Source organism: Sapajus apella, unplaced genomic scaffold (assembly GCF_009761245.1).
Source record: "Sapajus apella isolate SASKATOON/1434 unplaced genomic scaffold, GSC_monkey_1.0 scaffold118, whole genome shotgun sequence".
Taxonomy (NCBI): Eukaryota; Metazoa; Chordata; class Mammalia; order Primates; family Cebidae; genus Sapajus; species Sapajus apella.
Window position 1 is genome coordinate 4,425,348 of NW_022437058.1, and position 7,793 is coordinate 4,433,140.

Here is a 7,793-nt window from a genome sequence, read left to right on the forward strand (position 1 = left end):
AGAATTCATCATTTGGAGAGCTTACAAATCAAGGAATCTGTAATGAAAGCTGCAGTTTCCCTCTTTCCTATTTTTTTTTTTAACACAAAAATCAGTGACTAAGAACTTCATACTGGATGACAAATCACATCCACACTATTTGTTAAATAGCCTCACAGTTAAACACATCTTAAAGACCAATCAAATCAGTATTTACATTTTATAAATTTCTGAGGACACCATTAGAAAGCTTATATATCCCTTCATTAAACAAAATAGGGAACTGCATCTGATGGTGGTGGAATGAAATTTTAAAATTAAAAATACCTGTATTTACAGCAGCATTGATCCTTTATAAACAAAGAATATGAAAATGCAATATCTTTAAGGATAATAAAAAATTGAGGTGATGTTACTCAACCACAGTGCTTGGAGTTGGAATAAAAACCTATTGGTGCTTGTTAATGTGCCAGTAGTGAAACCACTTTCTGTTGGAGAAAATCCAACTGCAAATACGTGCGTGAAACACATATAACACAGGGCAAAATTGCTCAAAATGATTCAAGTCAGCTTATCTGCATTGGATGTTCTATTCATGAAACACATTACAAAGACATCCTTGCACAAAAGTAAAAGGTACAACAGTTTTCTGGTTCACTCTTATAAAACACTTCTCCCCTTGTAAATGACATCTTAAAATCTCAAACATGTTCTTCCCTTGGTTTGCAATCCTAATTTAAAGATATGAACAGCTTTATTTTCTATGTGATTATCAAATTAAAAAATAAAAACAAGCAAAATGTTCAAGTTAAAAAAAAAAAAAAAACATCCTGGGTGAGCAATGCACTAAAATTATCCACATGAAAACAAATGGTCAGTAATCTCATAAACCAACATAGCGTTTCACTGTCAACAATGTGAAAAATTAATATCTTCTCAAACAGGCATAAGATGAAGAAGTGCTATTTTTCAATTGTAAAATGAATTTATGTAATATAAAATATCCTATATTATAATTTTTGATTCCAAATTGATGTGATTTCAAAAACAAGGATTAAAGTTTGATTGCAAATAGTAACACAATATAATTTCATAAAAATCCTTCAATTTCTATTTTTCTCCTTTTTTGTAGTTGATACCTGAAGACTTCAATTTCTAAAGGGGAACCATTCCAATTTTCTCTCCCCAAGAAACTGTCTCACAATTACAAAGTAGAAAAACAGCCAGTCATAAATGCAAAAAACATTCTAATTTAAATATATGAAATAATTTCTATAGTACCAATGCAACATAGTTGATAACTGAATGTAAAAACACTTTATTTGAAATATTGCTTTTCATATTTTTACAGAATGTTTCAAGACATCAAAAAAAACTGATATAATGCTGCATAATGAAGTAGAACCTTGATACAAATATCCTTGATGAAATCATTTACTTCATCTAACAGTGCCTGTTTGGAACCTATGATTAAAAATAAAAACATAATTCTTCTTGGAGGATTAATTCCCTAAAATGCAATTTCAGTGTCTGTCCTTAATTTGGGGTTAGATCTTTTCAGAGTTTTTGTTTTTTGCTCTGTTTTGAAGCCCCTGAGACACTATCTGTTTCCAAAGCTTTCTCTTTTGAATTAATTTCACTAAATCCATTTGCTGTCCCATTTTGTTCTTCAGTTATTTCTTCGTTTGCAGGGGAAGCAGACTCACCCTTTTCTAATTTTTGCTGCATTTCACGGAGCTTGGTAACAGCTTTATGTATTGACATTATGCTAATAAGAGTAAAGTCATGCATGCTGACTAGATGAAGCTTGAAGTTTCGACATAAATTATTCTTAATTATTTTCTGTCCATACTTTTCTACAAACAGTATACAGGCCTGATTTGTTTGATTGTCAGCAGTAAACCCATGCTTCATGACATGGAGAGTCCAGAGTTTCATCACTTCTTTCTCTCCTTCGTTAACATCAGAAAATTCTTCAATTTCTGTAATGTTTTTTTCTCTTAGCCATTCAGGATCTTTTTCATCTTCACTATCTACTTCCATTTCTTGTGGACGGAGAGGTAAGCAGGTATCACTATGGAAATACAGACGATTGTGGCCACTACTGTGTGTTCTTTGCTGTTCTACTTCTCCATCTTCAGATTCAAGAAATTCAGACATGCTTGCTTTTGTTCGTTTTGGCCTGCACACAAGAATGTGTGTGATAGGTGTTCTCTTAACTGGTCCATTGCAACTAAAAGCAAATCCAGGTTGGCAATGAATGTCCTGAGGATTTTCTGCATAGGAGCCATCATAACACTCATTGATAGAAACACCTATCCTAGCACCTTTTGGATGATAAACATAATTGAAGATAAATCTGCTATGGCAGAGTTTAAGATGCTTGAGTAAACTATAATGTTTGTGGCAGTTCAGAGTGCACCAAGGGCAATGTAGGTCATCTCTTGCTTCAGTTTGTTGTCTAGTATTGTTGTTAGAAAGAAACTGATAAAATATTCTTAATTTTTGTCGGTTTTCATTTGGAGTATCCTTTTCTTATTCGTAGATCTGTAGTCAATGATTCTTTAATAGCAATAGGTTAAGTAGGTTTAACTGAACCAGGCTTGTTTTCCTGATGGAGACTCTGAATTTCTAGTGGCAAGAGGTTTGGCAATAGGAGCTGTAGATTTATCATTTGTCTCTCCTGTCCAATGAAGAGTAAACTGCAAGGTAGGTCCCTGAGAAAATGTTTCAAATGGAGGCAGCGTCTTCCCATCAAGAATAGTCTCCCATGTTGCTCTTTTCTTGCTTATTGGACATTCTTCCATTTCCTGCATGGCTACTTCATATTCCCCATTTAAAAGCCATAAGCGTCTGTTTTTATCGAATACTGGCATTTGTGCAACAAATGTCTTTTCCCCATCCTCACGATTTCGTTTTCTTCTGGCCGGAAGCTCTTCATTGACATCAGTATTTTCATTGGTTTCTCCATTAATCATTCCATTAAATTCTCTTCTTCCTGGACTAGTCACTCTAAATAGCAATGAGTAAGACTTCACCATATGGCTGTTACTAGGTTCAAATTCATTACTGGAAACTGCAAGGGACGGGAAATTTCCAGGTTTTGTTTGATTGAGGTCAGGATTCAAAGGCACCTGCTTTTTACCTGTGGGAACTTGCCTTATTGGACAACTTACATCCTTTCTTTTTTTGTGGCAAACTTTCACAAGCAGGACTTCCAGGGTAACAGAATTTTGTTCATTTTCTGAGTTTTGTGATGGCTTATCATTTTTGTGGAAGAAGCCAGTAAAATGTAAGCTGCAAATGAGCTGACAAGCTATGAGATTCTTGCTCTCCTTTCATTTTCTCTACTTTTGATAACATATCATCAACTTTAAATGTTTTCCTTTTGATGTTTGTTCTGGAGTTTCAATGAAACATGTAAGAGTTCTGTGCAAAAATATTGGTGCTATGAGATTCCGAGTTCGAAGAAACATATAGATCTGTGTTGGCTTCTCAAAGGCCTGGAGGAAAAGCTCGTGGTCAGCCTGGACGTGCTCCATTTTCGGCTTCTTCACTTGTAACACTGCGGAGGAAGAGGAGGCCGAATAATTGTCACCGCCTCCACAGACCCCTCCGCCGAATTTGCCCCCCGAAGCGGTCGCAGCCACCACCGCCACCGAACCCCCCGAAACCGCCTCCCCTGGACCCCGTGCTGGGCCCCGAGCGGCCCCCTCCCCAACCGCTGTGCTTCTGAGGCGCCATCATGGTTCCTGCCTCCCCACCCCCACCCCCCACCAGCTACCCTCCGGGCGGCCCTGGAGACTAAGCGCCTGCAATGCCAACCGCTCGCCCCAGCAGGGCTCCGGCGGAACGAGGGTTGAAGGAGGAGAGAGGGGAGGAGGGAAGGAAGGAAGAAAAAAAAAAAAGATACCAGTTTCTTAATGGTGCCAGCCCCATGGTGCTGAGGGTCTCTATTCACCTTCCTGCCCACCTCATGTTCCCTCCAGGGATGGAGGAACTGCAGGCCCAGCTGGAGGAGCTGGATGTATGGACATCAGAGTCCTAAGGAGGCCCAACAGTGAAATGGGGTGGGCTAGCATCAACGATACTGCTGCAGGACCCACTCTGGGCCTGGCTTGCTGCCAGTCAGCAGGGAGGGATTCAGCAGAAGTCCTGGAGGATCCTGGAGAAGCTCAGTTGCACGGCTTCCTCCCCAAATGCTGTGGAGGCAGGGTGTGCAAGGTGGAATGGTTGATAGAAACAGGGTCAAATGAAACGTGAGTGGGCCTTAGTACTGGGGATTCAGGCAGTGTGCAGAGTTAGGGAATTGGGGTCAGAGTGCTGTGGCTGTTAATAAGGAATCAACACAGAACAACAGAGAGAAAGTGCATGGAATTACAGAGCAGATAGGCTTGGATGTGAACCCTGGTTCTACTATTTGTGTAAGCTTTGTGATCTCAGGCAAAACGGCCAACCTCTCTGATTATCTGTTTCTTCTTCTGTAAAATTGAGGTTCATTCAACTATGTATAAAAATTACAAGGTCAGGCACAGTGGCTCATGCCTATAATCCCAAGACTTTGGGGGGGCTGAGGCAGGATGATGGTCAGGAATTCCAGCTCAGCCTGGTCACGATGGTGAAACCCTATCTCCGTAAAAAATACAAAAATTAGTCCCTGTAATTTTTTGTGTGGCTGCCTATACCTATAGTCCCAGCTACTCAGGAGGCTGAAGTGGGAGGATCATTTGGGTCCAAGGAAGTCAAGGCTACAGTGAGCTGTGGTGATCCTGCTGCTGCACTCCAGCCTGGGCAACAGAGTAAGACCCTGTCTCAAAAAAAAAAATTATATAAGACAGTAAGCACATGCTTCCCTACTTGGTACAAAGTAGGTGATGGAAATAAGTTAGTTTCCTTCTCTCTCTTCTCTCCTGGAAGAATCAGAGTAGAATGAATATGCCTGTACTGATAGCAGCCCTTGCCCTCTTCCCCCATCTAGGGAGGCACACTGTTTGAAGCTGACTTCTTGCTGAATGGGATCAAGGCCAAAGTCATTCTGTATAGCCAGCAGCATCTGGCTGCCCCTCTGGTTGTGCTGAAACTGCATCCTGATGGAAAGTTCTTGCCCGTGGTCATCCAGGTGAGAGGACTCGAGATTTCTGCTCCCAGTATCCGGCCTTCTCAGCTCAGCCCTTATAGAAATTCACTAGGCACCCACTATCTGCAAAGGCACTGTGCTAAGGCACTGGGGTAGACATTAAAGGAGGAAATAGGCAAAGTCTGTGATTTGAAGGCCCTGCAGTATAGCTGGAGAGAAAGACTGGGGCAGTCTGAAGAAGCTCCGGTACTGAGGAAGTCCCTGAGGACAGAGACAGCCCAGGAGGGATCAGGGGAGGTGGGGTGTCATGAGCCTTGAAGGAGGGCCAGGACTCAAACAGGATGGAGGAGAAGGATTTGTCCTCAGGGGCAAGATGGATTGGGCAGAGAGGCTGAGGCAGAGGAGTTAGAAGATTTCTAGGGGGCAGTTGGACTAGGGGCCAGACTATGCCAGGCTAAGGAGTGTGATGTGGGAAGCTGGAGAAGGCTGTGATGAAATGTGCTGTGGACTTTGGGAGGCCAACGCAGACGGATCACCTGAGATCAGGAGTTTGAGTTGAGCCTGGTCAACATGGTAAAACCCACCTCTACCCAAACTACAAAATTAGCTGGGTGTAGTGGCGCATGCCTGTAATCCCAGCTTCTCTGGAGGCTGAGGCAGGAGAATCACTTGAACCCAGGAGGCAGAAGTTGAAGTGAGCTGAGATTACGCTACTGCACTCCAGCCTAGGCAACAGAACAAAACTCTATGTCATAAAAAAAAAAAAAAAAAAAAGAAATGTGCTGTGGGCACACCATATAGGCAGTTGTGTTTAGGTTGGGTTGGAGAGGGGAGCTGCTAGAAACAGGAATTAGGGCGACATGCTTTAGCACTTGCCCCTAGAGGAGGTGGGCTCAGATGTGGGTAGTGACCGTCAGGATGGAGAGGACAGGTGGATGTGAGTGCAGAGGGAAATCAAGGAGGGAGGAAAGGTAAGCCAGGCCAGGTGTCTGCAGAAATAACATAAATAAAGAGGACAGGGTGCTTGTGTAGGCTTCCGCCTAGCCAATGTTGAGATAACAGGAAGGCATTTAAATTGTCTGGCAGGCAGCTGAGAACTAGAGATTCATTCAGTCATTTGTGTGAAGGTGGGGCTAAAAGATGAGATTTTGAAAAAAGTGTGTGGGATGAAGGAAGCAGGCAATTTGAATCTTGTCCACACTGTGGGGACTAAAGGGGAAGTGGAGGCTGGAGAAGGCACTAGAAGAGCAGTTTCTGCAGAACGTAGGAGGCAGAGCAGCTTGCAGGGTGCTAATGTACTGAGTGGGTAGGAAAGAGAGGGGAAGAAATGGTAGCTGTAGGGAGTGGCAGCCGTGAGATGGAGAAAGGGAAGCACATTTGGAGGACTAAGGGAGAGGTTAAACATGCAAGGGAGGGGGGTTGCTGAGCGCCTGGCACTCACCCCTTCTCTCCTCACACCTTGTTCCTGTTCCAGCTCCAACATAGGATCCCAGCCACCTCTGCTTCTCTTGCCCATGGATCCTGCAATGGTCTGGCTTCTGGTCAAACGCTGGGCCCATAGCTCTGACTTCCAGCTCCATGAGCTACAGTCTCATCCTATGAGGGGACACTTGATGGCAGAGGTCATTGCTGTGAACACCATGAGGTGCCTTCGATACATCCTGTCTTCAAGGTAACACTTTATTCCCTTCTCTCTGTCAGGCCTCTATCTCTGCCCCCAGGGCATGTTCTCACCTCAGCAGGCCCTCTCTCTGAGGAGTCTCAGGATATGGAAAGAATCAAAGAATGGAAGATGTGAGAGCAAAAGAGTGCAAGCATGGCTGACCATGCATTTTTCAAAGGGGATATCACCTTCCATGGGGGTGGGAATCATTCTTGGGGAAAGTAGCAAAAAAAATCTTACGCTTTATATGCAAAGCACAGATACTGGTACAGCACATAAACAGTACATGCAAATGACCAAGGATTCCATCCAATAAGAGGAAACAGTGCAAAAAATATACAAAGATTTTTATCCAGCCAATCATTTATCAGTTCTAAAATAGTGATACTAGCCAGTTAGAGGGGCTCAGACCAACAACAGTTGCCTGGTTTATTACAGAGCATTAGAGCAAAGTATTTACTTATTAAAAACATGTATGGGGTGCCTCCTGTGTGACAAGAACCATTCTAGATGCTAGCAGTAAGCAAGATAGTTGAGGTCCTGATCTTTTAAGATTTTCATTTTCAGCAAAGGCAAACAGACAATAGAGATTGTATTGTAACATAGCAGCTGTGGTAGGTAGAATCAAAGCAGGGTGATGTGATGGCAAGGTTAGATTGGGCGGTCAGAAGAGGCTCCCTTGAAAAAGATGACATAGAGAATGTGACTGTCAGAAGCTAACCTTGAAATGACCAAGGTGGGGCACAGTGTTCCAGGCAGAGGGAACAGCTTATGCGGGATTGAGGTGGAATGAGCTCGGCTTCTTTCGGTCTTTGAAGGATGGGCAAGGTCAGGTAAATCGACCTGCCCTTCCTCCAGAGTCAGAAAGAAGAGTAACCTAGAATCTCCCTTTCTCTCCCCATACCTGGTTGAAAACTCTCATGTTGGAGACCAGTGGCTGAAGAAGGTAAGCATAATGGATGAAGGGGAGAGGAAGAAGCCAAGGCTGTGGAGGGAGGCAGTGGTTGACCATCCATTCTCAATGGGGCAACAATGTCCCCCAAGGGATGAAGGTGGTTGGAAAATGTGTGTGAA

The 7,793-nt window shown here is 43.0% G+C and overlaps 1 pseudogene across 1 annotated transcript; it reads right to left on the reverse strand.

The window, feature by feature from the left end:
• LOC116538234 lies at window positions 1-3,884 on the reverse strand (annotated as a pseudogene). The gene has a single exon (XR_004263567.1). The product of XR_004263567.1 is annotated as a polycomb protein SUZ12 pseudogene (transcript).
• Window positions 3,885-7,793: the final 3,909 nt, after the last annotated feature.